The 18,758-nt window shown below is 40.8% G+C and overlaps 1 protein-coding gene and 1 long non-coding RNA gene across 4 annotated transcripts in view; one reads left to right on the forward strand and one right to left on the reverse strand.

Annotated features, from left to right (window-relative positions):
* The window catches only part of lsamp (limbic system associated membrane protein), a 650,892-nt gene that overhangs the window by 270,360 nt on the left and 361,774 nt on the right, over positions 1–18,758 (reverse strand). The gene's annotated exons all lie outside the window — the stretch shown is intronic.
* The window catches only part of LOC141771315 (uncharacterized), a 183,658-nt gene continuing 175,975 nt past the window's right edge, over positions 11,076–18,758 (forward strand). The window contains exon 1 of the long non-coding RNA XR_012594709.1: positions 11,076–11,176. This is a non-coding gene — a long non-coding RNA (uncharacterized LOC141771315). The remainder of the gene's footprint in view (positions 11,177–18,758) is intronic.

Below are 18,758 nucleotides of genomic sequence, written 5' to 3' on the forward strand. Positions count from 1 at the left end.
ATGATTACTAATGGCCGACATCAAAGGAAGATAAAACTGTAAGCGCATTACCATGGTTGTTATAAATCTGCCGTGAGTCACTTTATTTACTGCTGGGGAATAATATGACAAAGCATTAAAACCTGAGCTGTTCTTTTGGGTTTTCTGCAGTGACTTCAGTGTCATTTTACAGGCAGATGTAAAATCGACTTCAGCTGTTTTCTAAATCACCAATACCACGAGTTTTACTGGAAAACAAAAGCTTTATGTTGATGTGTAATTGTGATTAGGAAAGATAATGTGGAAGCAATTAGAATACATTCAGTGTTCAATAAAACTAAGTGTTTTCAGACACTCTAATGGCTCTGTTAGACACAATGGCGCTTTGAACTAAATGGCTGACAATGACAATGCAAAAATGCTGATGTTTAGGAGGTATAACATGTATATTCATTGAGCTTGTTAGCATGCTGTTTGCTAACTATGGCTGAAAGCTGATGGGAATGTCATTAGTTCTGCAGGTCTTTAATCATGAAGTAAAGTATTGGACAAAAGTTGGACCATTTTGACAATGACAGAGATGCCACATGAGGACATCCACACTACATATTTAACTTTTGCATAGATTTGTGTTGGCATATAATGTTAATACGGATGTTTTTTTTTCCAACAATACACATTTAGTGTGTAAACACCACATTAGCTTGGATGTGTATGATTAGATTTGAAAGTTCAGTTAAGCTGAAATCTCTGGCCCATCCTTAACATCTCACAGGGCTGACACACAGAGACAGACAACCATTCACATTCCCAGCAACGGGCAATTTAGAGTCAATAATGAAAATAAGCTGCATGTATTCGGACTGTGGAAGGAAGCCAGAAAACCCACGCTGACATGGGAACATGCAAACTCCACAAAGAAGGGCCGATTTTGAACCTGCAACCCTCTTGCTGTGAGGCGGCAGTGCTAACCACTGCACCACCGTGCCTCCCAGCTGTTTACATGGCTAATAAAAAAGAATATTCCACTAATATTCCCGTTTACATGCAGCTGTGCATACTCCAATTAACGTAACCGGTGGTTTACTTGTTGGACCGAGTGAACATTCTTTCATTCCTTCAATCCACTTCTTGAAAAGGATATCCAAAAACATGTTGCTATTCAAGTCTTTCATAACGTTTAAAGTAGATGTGTTTCTTCTTCTGAACGGAAATGTGGGCTTTTCTTTTGGGCATGCATCTCTGCAAACTGCCGGCTAGTTGGTTTGTGGACAACGCACAGAGCTGGCCATAAACAGGCAAGAGGCTGTTTGTCGCAAACTAACGTAAAACCCCCAATTGAGGCGCTTATTCTGAATGTGCCTTACACATGGTCAAAAAATGCTCCTAAAACCTGAATAATACAGGCATATCCCTCATATGTTAATCAGAATAAGGCCTAATTCAAAATATCAAAACGGAATATGCTGTTTACATGACATGTAGCAAATTTGGAATATTGTAATTTTCCGAATAATAGTGGAATATAAGTGTTCATGTAAACACAGTGAACATGATAGACATGTATTCCTCTGCTGTGGAAGTATAGATAACACATTGGCCCACCAATATCTGTGCAATATTCAGAGCATAACAATATATTTATATATTTACTTAACGATAAAGTGTCTGACTCTCTGTGAGGCAGCCCCTCCAAAACGTTCATTTTAGGAATGTTTCTCGATGTGAGATGAAAGGTGGTGGTGTTGCTGCTATATTTAAAGACTCATTTCAATGCAAACAGTCATCATGTGGTGATTTGGTCTCCTTTGAATATCTTTGCACTGTGTTGAAAGGCACACCAAAAAATCTTGCTGTTAACAATTTACAGACCTCCATGGCTTTTGTTGACAACAACCACTGAGCTGCTTTCAGTCATCTCAACCGATTTGGACTAATTTGTCATAACTGGCATTTTTAAAATTCATATTGACAATCCCAAATACAAAACTGACAGGAAAGGCTGTGGTCTATTGGAAGCTTTGATCTGTTGCTGCATGTGAAAGGACCCGCACACAATCAAGGACACACACTGGATTTGCTTATTAGCATTTTTTGACATTCTTAGCACCGTTGTCGGGGGCGTAGGCCTTTCTGACCGTATCCGTGTTTTCTTTAATACGTTGATTTCTCCTGATACTCAAACTAGATTAGTTTCTTTAGTAGTTCACTTTTTATTCATATTGACTATAGAACTCTGAAAGTAATTGATGCTATACCACCTGACAACGGTAGCAACAACTTCAGCTCATTCAGAAGCAAGAGACAAGAACCAAGAGACCTGAGCACATTCTCCTGTTCTTAAATCGCTACACTGGCTTCCAGTTATTACATTTTAAGTGTTGCTGCTAGTTCCTACATCACTCAACAATGTCAGGTGATAATATATGTCTGATCTCCTTGAAGAATAAAAAGCCAGTAGGGGCTGTAGAACTTTAGAAATAAGTACCTAGAGTCAGAACCAAACAAGGTGAAGCTGCATTTCGCTACTATTCTGCACAAAGATGGAACCAACTTCTTGGTGATGTGAAATGTGCCTCAACTTTAAAATCTAAATTAAAAACTCTGCTGTTCTCCAGTGCCTTTGATTGATTGGTTTCTTTACTGCACTTTTATTTCCTTTGTTTGTCTGATTTGGCGCAACTTACAACTGCACTGTCACTGTATTTCCAGCACATTCTCATCTCACCTCATTACATACTGACACTCAGTCAGACCCCTTGGCGTCACTTTTTGCTTGCAATAAACACATGCTAAATTAAACCAAAACACTTGCTTACGGTTAGGCGACAAAACCACTTAGTTAGATTTAGGAAAACACAACATGGTTTGGCATAAAACTACTATGTTTGACTGGTAGCCATCATAGCTACTGTACAACACAGGTACTTCTAGTGAGTGTAACATCACCTCTGGTGTTTCCAGCAGATACAGGGGCAGTAGCTGCTCATTGCTGGTTTAGCTCTGATTACCAGCACATCACTATTCATGCTTCACTGTGCTTGAAAGTGTCCTCTGTACTATTTTAAAGATACTGAACAGTCGGGCAAGCTTTGTTTCTGAAGGAAGATGACTCAGCCTTAGTTGACTCGACACTTTCTGTTCCTGCTTCTCTCTTTTAGTGTTTTTTATAGACATCTATGAAGCTAGGCTTTTATACAGTGTGGTTCAGCCAGCCATGGGGCAGACTGAGTTTCTCATAAATTGTGAGAAACAACATGTCATGGTGGTGGTGTATCCATGGAGAGAGCTGAGATAATAGAAACTAAAGAGAGGGTGAGATGGATATGTGGATGATGGATGAAATGATAGTTTCCACAACAGGATGTGCAGGAAAAAAAGGGGCTGAATTGTCAGAAGAAAATTGCTATAAATGACCGCAGACTTTTAACACTTCAGCTATAAATGACCACCAGCGCTTTCTAACACTTCTGCACAGAGACACACCAAAGATTATCACATTCGCCTACTATTAATTAATGTGAGATACCATAAATGACAACACCGACGGTGCTTATTAATATATTGATGCACTTTATACTATTTATATCAATATTTACAGGATAACAAGCTGTTCTCCTTGAATCTCACGTCGCAGCTCCCGCAGGAGAGGATCATTACACACCCACTCAGGAAGCCTGCAAGTCTAATTATATTACACAGACGTACACAACGTCAAATCAACTGCAGCGAAGGCCATGCAGAGCTGACAGTGTGTGTGTGTGTGGAGGTGTACAAGCCACTGAAACAAACATGTCAGCATCAAGCGTGTCTTTAGGGAAATCCTCATTCTGTGGTTGACAAAGAAGTCTTTGTTTTTCATGATACGGAGAGAGGTCACACACTAACACAGACACATTATTAAACAAAAACCTCTACCAGATACCAACGCAATTATTTCCCCCTTAAGCAGTGCTGTCACCAGTGGAAATATATCTGACAATGGTGGTGCGTGTGAGTAACTGAGCCACCACTCAAGCACTGCAGTGCAAAGCGTACAGATGCAGTCGCACAAAGCAGCAGTATGCAGAGAGCGCATGTAAAGCACAGCCCGATTGTTTTTTCTTCACAAAGCCACAGTGTGGACGCAGATAAAAGGTCAATACATTGTATGAAAGCTGATCATGGGTTCAACTTTCATGCGGACCCTGTGCAAAATATCAAGTGACGCTGATAGTTGCACAACAATTAATCCAGGTAGCCACATTAGATGAGTGAAAATGCAATCCGCATTCCTCAAATTAGAAGCTACAGATGGAACACACACAGCAGACCTGATGTCTTCACATGGCTGCTGAGAGTTAATCAACCATACAGCCTGTAGGCACTAATGGGTAACTGGTGCAGTAAGACTCACTCTAAATTTAACGTACTACTCATCTCAATCATATGTCTAATCACATTAAAATCACCTTTTATGTGGATCTAAACATCATATTCAGTGTTTCAAGAGGAATGCCAAGATGAATCATGCAAGCATGACATGAATTAAATAGGTTTGGAGTCTATTTTGTGTGCAATTATATTGTAAAGCCAGTGTGTGCACCATACGATGTGGTGGAGGGGGTGCGGACTTGAGTGTTGATATTCAAATTGCATTGTGTCATCAGTTTGCACCCCCATTAGTTGTGCCCTCGACCCATTTTAGCACCAGATATGTCACAGATAATTACAGAACAGATGCAGGTGAGGAAACATCTGCTTGCCAAAAACACTTTACCGTCAGTTCGCTGCTGCAAGGTCACTGCTTGGTTGGCAGAGCACAAGAATAGGGTCCTGTTTGTAAAGTACACGGTTTTGAAGTAGGATTACCAGGTATTGCAGGAATCATAACAAAACATCATTGAACATTTTTGATAGAACTACGATGTTGCAGGAATTGTCTAACATCTAAAATGCCACCCCAACTCGCCCTGTCAGACCCCTTGGCATCACTTTTCGGTCACAGTAAACACATGATGTTGTCAATTAAACAAAAACACTTGCTTAGGATTAGGCTACAAAACTACATAGTTAGGTTTAGGAAAAAACAACATGGTTGGGCTTAAAATAATAATAATAAAAAAAAAAATGTAAAGAAAAAAAGGTTTTACAGTGAAAATGTGACTTGACTCAGCTGATTGTAAAGTGAAAGTAACGCACGGGACACGGAGAGCGGTCTTCTGGATGAAAGCCATTTGTTTGTTTGGACCCATCCACCTCCCCTGGCGACCGCCCTGTTTGTCTCTCACTCTTTAAACTACGTCGCCACAGCACTTTCGCTGTACATTTACTGTTGCCGCGGATAGGTTTACATTGTACTTAATGGAAAGCTTGGTGCATCACCTACCGCCGTGAAAGGGTGCCTTGTTTAATATTAATTATTAATAAACTATGCCACTTAATGATCACCACTAGTCCCACAAACATCAATATAAATAAGTGATTAAAACCAAAGGTGATTTTAGTTTTTCATTTTATTTGTAGTAACTCAATTATACCCTATGATATGATTTCATGCAATAAAGGCGTATTGCAGCTAAACCATACACATGTTAAGTGTTTTTTGAGCAACAATGTTCATGGGATTATACCAGACAGCGTTATTGTAAGGTTCTTTGAGCTGAATTCAATGCCAGAAAGGATTTATTCTGGGTCTTGTAAGTTTAAAATGGCAGCTGCTGTTACAGAACTTTACGTCATCCTCGAACTCGGCACTCAAGGATGCATTGCATTTCCCAGCTCAAAAGTTTCAATGACGCGCACGGCATATCATCATTCCTCATCGTTCCTTTCCTTTCCAACGACAGATACAGCAAAATAGAAACTCGCTAACTATGAGCATCCTGGTCCAAATTATCCTAGCAGGATAATTTGATCATCAATGGCAATGAAATTATGGTTTATTTGCTCATTTGGCTGGGACAGAGCCTCTCTGGTGAATTGGGTATGCACAGACTGTTGCGCAGCGAGCGACTGCTAGCATCAATCATTATTTGGCCTCGTTGGAAAGCTCTGGCCCATCCATATGCCGGTGTGTCCATGGTCACTGTCTCCCAGCGGAGAGGATTTGGCTTTCTGTGGCGCCACAGATGTTCTCTGCTTGTGTTTGCTGCTCCTGCCGATTGTATTACACCGTGTCCGTATGAGAGTGGGAGTCTTTCTGAGACAGAGATCGGCAGAAGCAGTGACACAGGGGTGAGGGAGACTATCTCTCTCTCTCTCTCTCTCTCTCTCTCCAACACATACACACACATTATCAGCATTAGTAGCCCATCTGTTGAGCTGTCTGCCAACAACGGACTTGTGAGGCCTCTTTTAACACCGTGCCTGTGGTGTGAGAAACAGAAACTATATAGCTGCTGTGTTAAGCAGCTTCAGTCGTTACATCACTGCTGTGATCAAGGTCTAACAAGGGATCAACCTTTAATACACAGAAAAAAAAGTGACCAGCTGACTTGCTGGGAAGCTGTGATCAAAACCACAAGCTAGCAAATGGTTTCACATGGCGGATTGTGCTCGGGCGGTCATTGGTAGAAAGCCGCTAGTTAGCGGCTTTCTACCAATGTGTGAAAGCAGAGCTGTGTTCGCACTTCATTTGCAACTGCTGTTGCCGCTAACAGGAGGCCATACTGAACGTTTACACATGATAATTCCACTGATACATAAACGTTCACAGAAAAACAAATTGTCAATTAACAACTATTTTTAAAATGTATTATTTTTCCGTGCCAACCAAGAAGAAAAACATGCAAACACTTGCTGGATTCAGATTAAAAAACACTAAGATGTTCAGCTTTTCTGTATTTTTATTAGATAATCAAGACAACTTGGGTCATCACATTGGACTTCAAGAATTTTTTTTTACAATTTTTGACATCTTTAACTTAATTAATCAATGAATCAACAAAATAATGGTAAATTGACTTCCATTTATATAGCGCCTTTCAAGCTTTTCAACAACTCAAAGCGCTTTACACTACATGAAAGCATGTAAGGTGCAAACCTGCTCATCAGGTTCATCTAATCGAAATACTCATTCACACACCGATGGCACAGCCTTCAGGAGCAATTTGGGGTTCAGTATCTTACCCAAGGACACTTCAACATGTGGACTGAAGGAGCTGGGGATCGAACAGCCAACCTTCCAATTGGTGGACAACCCGCTCTATAACTCTGAGCCACAGCTGCCCCCACCCTTGACATATAGATACAGAAATCAACTGTCAACAGACCCAGATTAACACAGCGTGGTGCCTTAGCATGACCAAACTGAAGTGAAACATATTGTTGACAACTTGCTGGATATTTGACAAAATATACCATGTAGAAAATGCATTGCACATTGTCAATGATTTTTCATCATTATAATAACAGGGTATGAGTGAGTCATTCCGCTCTTCTAGGTGGACTTGTCATATTAAACGTAGGTGCAGGTGACGTGTGAAACAACATATGTTGGTGAGTGCAGACAAGGTGAGCAACACGTTGAGAAAATGCCTCAGAGGAAAATCTATTACAAACATAATGGAGGGCATATGGAGGCCGCAGTAAGGTCGCTCAGCCGTAAACTTGTTCCAGCATTTGTGAGGAAAGTCCATCTCTCCCTGAGGAGAGCTCAGTAGCAATCGGTCTCTTCCTTCTGCACAGATCGGACCTCACAGGTGGCTTCCTCACTTTAATATGCTGGCCAGCTACACTTTCCTCAAACAAAGACATAACTTCGGATGGATATTTGCATCCTAGGAGAGTGTTCTCTATGACTTGCGAGGAAGAGAGAGCCGAGAAGGTGTAGGAAGAGGGAGGAGGGGAAAGGGGGTCCAGGAGAAGATGAAAGAGAAAGAAAGAGCATGAGAAGAAAAGCAGGAGAGCACAAAGGAACAAGAGCACGGAGCTCTATCCTCCAGGCACCAAAGAGAAAGTGCAGAGGGAGGGAAAAGGAAGGAAGAGGGAAATTTGAACTCCATACCAACCACCCCCCCTTCCACTCAACACACAATGACTCATACATGCAAACACTTGAGCTAATCCGTCTTTTCCCCCCACGTGTTTTCACTATGTTTTGCATAACCTCACATTTCTACATCTTTACCACTGAATGGCTTTGATGAGATATGGTTTGAAGGCATAGGCTGTAATTATTAGAATATTACTCAAGGGGAAGATTTTTGTCTACACTAACCAGATGACTTGGCTGCCTCTCTCATCAGCTATAAAGGTCTCCATTAAGCGCCTACCATTTAAGAAATAATGCTGAGGAATGGGTGCTGCAGGACCTCCTACCTATTTAGGGGAATGTTTTCTTCTTCAGACATTTTCTAGGACTCAAACTGCCTTCTGACTATACCATTTAAAACAATGTCTATCAAATCTCGATCCCACATGAGTCTGTGAAAAGGTATTCATAGTTATTGTTTTGAGATCTCAGAGGTCTCTAGCCAGTCTGGCTGGAAATACACTTGACATTTTGCATTCAGGTACAGTTTATTAAAATGTAGCTCTGCCACTGGGACAAAGCCTGAGCCCCTAAAGCACCTTCTGTGATTCCACTTTTCTGATCGCTTGAATACCTGATTCAAGCAGACGGATAAAAAACACTGAGCTGCATCTTATGTCCCTCAAAATATAAATCAGACCTTTTCTAATTCATGAACATTGTCTCACACAGCTTAAAAGATTGGCAGGTCATATATCAGTCTCTGCAGTTGAAACCCATCGTAAGCTTCAGAGGTCCCAGAAGACAGAGAATCAAAGAAACAAGGGAGAGAGAGAAAGAGAGACAGTGCCTGTTGCTCATGCTGATGGTGGTGCTAGGAAGCTGTAGTGTTTTGATGTCGCCGGGTGTAAATCTTTTATTTTGCCTCTTTCCATCAGGAAGGCAGCGCCTGACAAAGCAGAAAGCTGCCCCTGTGAGCAGAACCTTCAGCAGAGCTGCTGAGCTCACACTTACATCAATCTGGTATCAAGTAAACACACACACACACACAAACACACACACACACACACACACACACACACACACACACACACACACACACACACACACACACACACACACACACACACACACACACACACACACACACACACACACACACATTTGTCTTAATAGTGTTAGGAGAACCTTTAGTGATTGGCGTCAATCCATAACTCTGAAAGGAATAGTTAAGAATTTGAGGAAATTGACTTTCTTGCCGAGAGCTGACAGATGAGGAGATCGGCACAACTCGCATGTCTGTCCGTCAAATATGAAGCTGGAGCCAGAAGACAGGTAGCTTAGCTTAGCATAAAGACTGGGAGCAATGGGGTACAGCTAGCCAAAAACTGTATACTGCATATAAGAAGTGGACGTAGTCACCGTGACGTCACTCATTGGTTTGTAGACCACGGTTGTGAAGCCTAGAGTTCGCCATATTGGTTTCTGGCCGTCACTGTTATCTTATCTAATTGAAAAAGGGACTAACAGCAAAAGGACTGAATATCAAGTGTTTTTCTTCTCATTCAATTTCTCTGTATTGATAAAAATAACACTCAAAAGATAATGTCTGACTTTAAGTTCCCTTTATAAGCAATCGTTGACTAATTTCATTACTACAGTGTCTCGCTCTTTAATTAAAGGTGTCATTTCAGTATCCACATGGCACATGGCAGCGTAGACAGAGATTTCAACAATAAACAGCATGCACCTTTGCACATGAAAGTAAAGCATCATCCCTGCGCTGTATCCAGTGGTTCCAATTAGTGCATAAAAAATAGGAACGTGCACGCACATATGCATTAATACACAGAAACACAGGCATACACGCATACATACACCTGCAAACACACACACACACACACACACACAGACACACGCACACACACACACACACACACACACACACACACACACACACACACACACACACACACACACACACACACACAACCACTCACAGTTCCAGCTCTTTAACTCCAAAGTTTTTTTTTTGTTCCAGGCGGGAACATGTGGGGGAGACGGATGCTATCAGAGAGCTGCAGACCTGCTCTCAAATCACACAGCCAGAGAGAAAGTCTCAGAAGGAATACTTGAGCTGGAGACAGAGGGGGAGGGAAGAAGAAAAAGAAAAAAAAGAAAGTGTGGGGTCACAGGCGGGTAGCCGATCAGAACGAGTGACAACAGTCTAAGGACACTAGAGGAGCTGAGGAATGACGGGGAAGGAGAAAGAACTTAAAACTTCCCAGTGTCTTTACCACCACATAATAAATGCAGTTAATGAAGTATCTGTGGAAAGTTCAAAACTGAAGTGATCTTGAGTCAGCGGCTTGTTGCGAAGGATGCCAGCAGTGAGAGATTGTGGGCGAGGCATGAGGAGCCAACACGTTCTCACTCTCAACTCGTCAAATACAGTATTGCAGCTTAGTCAGTGGCCCTACGCTTCAAACTATGACGTTCTAGGTAGACATCTGCGTCAGCCGAGCCAAATTATCCACATATGGCATCGGCCGAGTGTCCGGGGGCATCGGCCAATTTGCCGTGCTGGAGGCGCACCGAATGATTAACACAACGACTAGACTTTTAAAATAGTTGTCATACCTTCTATAGACATTATTTCATGGATGCAAAGAGGTACTAAATGAAGAATTCAAATTCAAAATGCACAGGCATCAACAAACCTACTTAAAAAAGAAAAACAATCAAAACACATAGCCACGATTCAAAATGTACCCAAAATTGCAAATTGTCAAAATCAGCAGGGCGAGGAGTGTAGAAGCCGTTGATTGTGGGTTGCAACCCTCTCTCTTTCTCTGAGGAATTAGGGCAGAAAGTTATATTTACAGCCATGAAAAGAAAGCACCAAACTAAGTGACGTGTTCTGTCTGTTTATCGATCTTCTCTTCACCGTTTCAGTACTGGACAGCACCACACCCTGTACACACAACAAACGTGTTGTTTTTGCTATTTTCCTATTTTTAAACATCCATCCATCCATTATCTGTAACCGCTTATCCTATTAAAGGTCAAGAAGGGGGCTGGAGCCGATCCCAGCTGACATTGGGCGAAAGCGGGGTACACCCTGGAAAGGTCGCCAGACTATCACAGGGCTGACACTTGGAGACAGACAACCATTCATGCTTACATTCATACCTATGGGCAATTTAGAGTCAACAATTAACCTAACCTGCATGTCTTTGGACTGTGGGAGGAAGCTGAGAGAAAACCCACGCTAACATGGGGAGAACATGCAGCCCTCTATGCTTAAACAGAGGGGGCAAAAATACAACTTAAGGGGGCTAAGTCCTCTTGAGGCGCTGGGCCAGGCCTGTACTATACGTTCATGTAAATCTATGGTCTTTATATCCATAGTAAATTTGACTCTTTTTTTTACATGTAAAGTGGGAGGGGGGGCTCTGTGTTAATCCGGGTCTGAGCATCAGTTTTGGACGTGTCAGGGACAGCATGTCGGTTTCTGCTCATTACATGCATGGCGTCTTTTCAAAACAAACTTATGTTCAAAGGAAACATACACTAACTGCCATTAATAAAGTATGGAAGTTATGTAACAAAACAAAGGTAAAATAAGTCAACGTTGACTTTGGTTTCACACGTGACATGAACAGCAGTCTTGTGGGTGAAAGTCCTGTGTTTGTTTTGACCCATCCAATCTCCCCTCTCACTCACCCCAAGTAAAGTTCCTCGCTCTTTATACAATGTCACTTGCGTTGTCTAATGCTGAAGAGGATGGGTTCACATTGGAGTTAGTTGAAAGCCCGGTGCATCCCATGCAGACAATAAAGGGTGAACCAGTGCGTTGGTACCAGACGGGAGTGGTAGTGAGACTGGATTTCAGGAGCATGTAGTGTAACCTGGTTCATGTCGTTCACTTACCACTAGCGAACAGACCGATAAATGACATTTTCATCTTTGCTGTGACTACACATTGTTTTGTTTTATATGAAAAGCCTCACCCATATGCAGTAAAACACCATGTTTTATTAAAGCACGTGCTAAGAATTAATTAAAACACAGGGTGACCTCTATCAGGGCTTTAGCTCTGTACTTATTATTTGATTTATTTTTTGAAATGGCAAAAAGTGGATGCTGTCTCTTTGATGCTCTCCACTAGGGGAAAAAAAAAGTAATTATGCCATCAAAACCAAAACCAGGACGCATCCAAATTTAATCTCCTATCACTTGATTAATCTGATAGAAGCATTAGTTTATCATCAATCTTTAATCTCGAAGTTCACTGTGAATGTCAGTGTGGATGAATTTATTCTCAATTAATATGGGCCGACTTGCGCCGAGTGGCTGTTGCAAGTCCTGTGCAAGGATTCCAAGATTGCATCGTAAAATTTTAAATAGCAAATCATGCATACTTTGCTGGCCGCATCTCCTCCTCTTGCCCTTGGAGATGCTGTTATACAACACTGACCATGAAAGAGTGGCGGCTGTGAGGGGTCGGTCAGGGTTAAAAGGTGATGCCCAAATCTATTTTTCTTTCATTTTTACAGCACAGAGGGCTCAACTTTTTCTTGACAATCACAAGGATTTCCGGATTGCATAAAAAAAAAAGAGTTGAAAGATTAAAAGTTGCTTTATCGCCAGTCCACGAGAGCTCAATTATTCTCCTGCACTAGCATGAGCAGATCCTGGCTCTCCACATTAACCTTGGCCACCTCCAATCTCTGCTCAGGTCTTATCTTGGCCTTTCGAAGACACTGGTTTTGGCCTTATCATCTGGTGAGAGTGGTTTTTGTTGTGTCGCCAAGAACTGTAATTGAATGTGGACGTAGACGTACTGTGGACTGATTCGCTGATCTTTGAGGTGAGGTATTTGCTTGATGTTGCACTACTTTAGTTCTGATTCGGTGACACAGCGTTTCAGCGTTATGCATGATCCCTTTTCTGGTGCAAAACCACAATGCGTATCCTGCTCTTTACTATGTCACCGCCCGAGCATCCATGAAAAAAAAGCTTCAATCTTTAAGCTCCCCAATTAAAAGCTGTTGCAGTCTAATGGTCTTACAAAGTAATTACGGGAGCATAATGATTTAACATTGGCCTCCGCACCTTGTTCTCTGCACAAAGATCAGGGCATCAATAAAAGATGTGCACATCCACATATACACAAAAAAGACACTCACATACTGAACACACACACACACACACACAATAAGAGCCTCCTTATCTTGATCTATGTAAGTACATGACCTCTATTGGCACGGCAGTCAGTAGTGTGTACTCCTGCATCATTAGATTAGTGGACTGTGAGCTCCTCGCGAGCCAAGCCACACCAGTGTAGCACTGATGAATCCACAATGGCAACAACACACAGGGAATGAAGACAGGAGGGAAATGAAACCTATATCTTGATTAGCATACGTGGTATGTGAATGACCTCATTTCCCCATGGAGATCATTACGGTTTAATTGCATCCTCCATATGCATTAAAAGGTGGGACACAAAATGCAACTGATACACAAAGTCAGAACAATCCAGGAAGTCCGTAGTTAGTTCAGTGGCCTGTGTTCCTGCCTGCCGGTCATGGATGTACATTTGACACCAAATTAGTTTATGGTTGCAGGAACATCTTTTATGACTAATTGATAAATCATTTTGTTTCTGAAAAGTACAAAAAAAAGTGAAAAATGGCCATTCAAATTTCCCAGGGGCCAAAATGACATCTTGAAATGTCTTGTTTTGTCCAACCATCAGTCCAAAAAAGCCATTTTATGCCTTTATTAGGCAGATAGATGCATACTGACAGTGGACATATTACAGTGAATAAAGGAGAGAGAGATGCATCAAAGTTCTGTGACCGGACTCGAACCAGGGATGCTCCGATTCATAGCCTCAACCTCGTAGCCATGGGGGCGTCCACAAAACCCAACGATATTAACTTCAAAAATATATAAATCAGAAAAAGCAGTAGGGATGCCAAATTACCATACATTTCGTAGTCAATACCAATAAATTCCACGATTCTCGATAGCAAATTCAATACCACGGTAAAAAACGAAACATGTACTTCAACATACACTCCTGTATTACCATATGCATACTGTTTTTTGCCAATTTATTATTAATCCCTGTTGATCCGCCTCAAGTTTCTTCAAACTAAATTTTTACAAGATTACATTTGAACACATCATGAATGTGTTCAATCCTTCCTGCAAGTACTTGACATTTGTTTGATTAAATGACTAGAATGATTAATAGATTATCAACATTGTTGCAGATTCAGTTTCTAATTGATTAATGATTGATGATTACAATGATCGATTTTTTTGGCGCTAAACTTATAATGTAACTCGACACGCTGAACAACACAAAACGCAGAAATTGTTTTAATGTAGGCCATTTCTTTTCTTCTTTTATTTTCCAAAGACATGTACTTGTTGCTGTTTTTAGCTTATGTAGGACAGCTTTTGTTTTGATCTTCTGAGTTCGTAATAAGGAAGAAATTATCAAAATGCTGGGTGGACACGTACTATATCATGTGCCTGCATGTGCACACATACACACAGACATACATCCATGCACAATGGTACTTTACATCACTATCAGATTTTCTATTCATAGTAATGCTGGGTTAGGCTGGAACCCAATGGTGAGGAACAAAGACATTTCTGAATACAGCTCAAATGGGGACATTTCCACAGCTCATCCCTTATGGATGTTTCCGGGGTGCAGCTGAAGGGGAATTAACTGTACTGTCTTGCAGAGAAGAAATGCTACTAGTGTATTTATGTACATCAATTCAGAAAAAAAGGGAGTGGGCGGTTGTCCCAGGTGGGTGTGATTCATCCATAAAATGTGATGCAGGCTTTTCTACCATTCTCACATCATTGGACCTGTCATTCTCTGCTGCAAAAAAAGCAAAAACGCCTCTAACACTTATTTCTAAAAATTATTTAAAAAAAAGGTGTCTTCTACAGTGTAGGAACAAAACGATTTATTGTCTTACATCCCAAAAAAAATGGTGCATCTTAAATGCAGGGTGGGCGATCTTGAGAAACTAGCAAGAGTACACTACATTTTTTAAAGTGATCCAACCAAAAAAACAATCCCAATGTTGCCAACTTGTTTCCAGTGAAAGTAGCTGGCAACATTAGCTCTAAGTCTGTCGCTTCACGTTTCCTGACAAAAGCCACTCCCCCAAATTTTCATTACGAACATAAAGATTTCAGAATGAACGTGAACGGCAAACATGGCTATTGTTAGTAATCACAGCTGTAAAGCTAGCAGCTTCTGGAAGGCTACGGAGACGAGCAATGAGTGCGCAAAGGTAGACAGGAAGCCCGTCCAATCATTACATCGAGCCGATTGGACGGGTTTATTACGGTCCTGAGACAGCCACATATTCCAGATTTGTTTCTCTGTTTTTGTCAGAGCATTTGGTTTATTGATTGCTGTCGGGATGTAATGAGAATTTCAACTAATACAATCAAAAAATGTTTCCAAAATCCTTACCAACCCTGCCTTTAAAGGTGCAATTGATAACCTTGATAACATTCAGCCACTAGATGTCACATTCTCCCTCAGCCATTTATCCATTTTTTCTTCCACACTAACTGGCAGAATGATCGCGGATGACCCAGAGATACCACATGATACTAACGTTGTTATACTATTGGCTCACAAGCCTTGTTAGATGTGGGAACCAAAAACATGTCAACATTTTAAAAATCATTAATTCACTATCATAATATATATATTTTTTAGGAAAAGCCATCCTTTTACTCGCCATCTTTCTAAAAGCTCTGTGGATGTATTATTATTTTTTCTTTATCCGTCTACATAAAAATGTTATCAATAAGAACCTTTAATTGTAGTGTCTGAGTAAACTTTGTTGGTGCTGATTTCTAATCTGTTAGTTTTTTTCTCCTGTCACTTGGGTTTAATGTATCCCATGTACAGAAGCAGAGTTTAACACTCATCAGCACCACAAGCCATTACCCTCTCAAGTTGTTACGCTACCCTGCAATCAAAGTGTCTGTAAAGAGGGCCCAAATACACTTAAACATAAAGAGAGATATTTATTTAAAGAGATCATTCCGAGATGAAAAGTAACATCTATTTTGTATGGAAATGACCTATCAAATGTTGTAGGAACCATCATTTCAGTCTGCTGCAGTCCCTATGCAGGAATTTAAAGCCAATACAGAACAAAAAGAAAGGAGGGTAAAAATGATGCATATTCAAAAATACTGACACACCAGATGAGTTTTGTTTTGGTAAGAAACTGTCATTTTTTTCCCCCCTAATCATTATTACATTAAGGTGGCACTGCTGCGAGACATAAATAAATTGTGACCGCTTAAACTGTGATAATTTCAAATTTGCAGGGTTTACCAGCCGAGTGGATAAAATGTTCAACAACAGTGGTGGAAAATTGAAGGAACAATATGCGGCTTAGGCATCCACCTGAGTGCGCTTATTCAAGTCAGCCAGCATGCACCGATGAGTTCAGATTTAGTTGCAAGAGAGTAAGCGTCTTCATCCAAAAGATTCAAGAGAATACACACAAAAGCAATTACTGCAGATCTTTGTGTAGAAAGAAAGAAATTAAAGACTTGCTGCCTGCTAAAGGTTGTACGTGTCGCCGTGTAAAGTATTTCCTTGTTCATTTGTGCCAATGAAGCATTGATTCACGATAATAAGGCGGCATTTGCCACACGCTGGTTATCATGTGGTACCAGCAGGCTAATATAACAAAGGGAAATCACAGGTTGTAATATAGCTGCTTTACGAGGCAGCAATAATAACGCTGATGAAACAGCAGGGCAAATTAGGGAGTAAATCAGTCCTGCATATGTTGTTGGCACTGGGAAAATGGATGTAAGTAGATGTGTAAGAACAAAAATGTATTTATTGTTAAATAAACCGACTGGCGGAGTAAATGAAACAATCAATAATATGTCAATGACACAGGGAAATATCATTTTTACAGATGCACAGCTGATTTATACACTATACTTTCTCTGAATTGGACCAAAAAAGGTGCCAGTACCCTAATTCAGCAGTTGCATGACATGATAATCGCATGTCTCTCGGATATATTTATATTTATAAGTATTACTTAGTAATATATCCCACTTCAAATGTATTTTTGTATGTATTTAAATAGATATAACATGTATTTCCACAGTTTGTACATAAATGTAGACTGTTTGGTTGATGAAATATTTTAGGTAGCTATTTATGCAAATCAAAAAAACGTTGCGTACCTAGACTCACCAGGAGGAGGCAGTAGGCGATTAGTAGTAAGGGTACTCACGTGGACAAAAATCAGAAGTGCCAGTGCTCAGTACTAGTGAGTAGTGAGTGTGATCAACCACACAATCCGTCTGAATCTGCTATGTAATGGCTGTATTAACAAAATGAAAATGACTACAGTAAAAAATAACTGACATGAGGTGATACATCTTGTTACATCAATCTCAAAGTCTTTCCTCTTCTCATCAATGAGCGGTTTAGACCCCTGCTGTGCGCTGCCTGCTGTAATATGTGGACTTGTTTCTATAATTACGGGTGATTGGAGCCTCATTTATTTCACTAACAAGACCTAACTCGGTTCGAACTATTCTGCTGGATTCTTCAATGGGAGAAACATTAGCATAGAGATTGAAAGCAGACACGGGCAGAGTAGCCGGGCTCAAATCTTCTCGTTCTCCACTTAACTTGCTGTGTTGTAAAGGTGTTTAATTTTCAACTGTCTGTTCTCACCTGGGAATGGACTGATTGGTGAGAAAATTCAGTGAACAGAAGAAAAGTTTCACTGCACAATTCTTCTGACTTTTTTATCCTGTACTTTATGACATGCTCCAGATGGATACACCAGCCCGTTCTCATTTCAACGGTGTCAAATATCGACACTTTGTTACGGCCATCGGCGTTCGATACCGCTGCATTGACCCCCTTTCGCGGTGGTATGAGACACTCAGGGCTTTCTATTAACTACAATGTAAACCCATCTGCGGCAACAGTAAACACACAGGGAATAAAGTGCTGTGGTGAAGTAATATAAAGAGCGAAAGAGACGGGCGGGCAGGAGGGGAATAAACCGCTGTTCATCAAACCACTTTTCACTTTACAATCAGCTGTTCGTTCGTGTCCCATGTTCACAACGTCAAGTCACATTTTCACTGTAAAATGTAGAAATTTTAAGCCCAACCATGATGTTTTTTCCTAAACCTAACTAAGTGGTTTTGTTTAATTCCCAACATTAAGCACGTGTTTACTTTGACCAAAAAGTGACGCCGAGGGGTCTGAGAAAGTATTAGTATGTGATGAGTTGGGATCAGAACGTGTTGGATATACACATGCGGCACATTTTTGTGCATTTTGCCAATTAAGCACTCCCGTGGATTATAATTCCAGTGAAAAAGTAAAAAAGAAACTATTCAAGAGGAAAATATTTTGACTGTACTGTTTGTACTTTCTTGCATAAACTTTCACTTTTTAACACCAGCCACATACCAACATGAAAGAAGCCAAAGGCCCCTTTAAAGGACTTAGACATGGTTGGCACCCTTTTAAGGCTGAGCGTCCTTTTCATGAAAACTCATCTCTTAGGAAAACGTGGAATAGCTAATACTGCTGTTAATAAATTCAAATGCTTTTGCGGGCAGGATGCATCACAAAAACAAAAAGGCTTACAGCGCATGAAGTGTATTCTTTAAGGGTGTATCATCAAAGCACTGTACTGCCGCACCTTGCAGGAGGCGATGATTAATTTTTATTTAGCATCCTTCCACCCGGGTTCTTCAAAAC

Source organism: Sebastes fasciatus, chromosome 7 (genome assembly GCF_043250625.1).
Source record: "Sebastes fasciatus isolate fSebFas1 chromosome 7, fSebFas1.pri, whole genome shotgun sequence".
Classification (NCBI taxonomy): Eukaryota; Metazoa; Chordata; class Actinopteri; order Perciformes; family Sebastidae; genus Sebastes; species Sebastes fasciatus.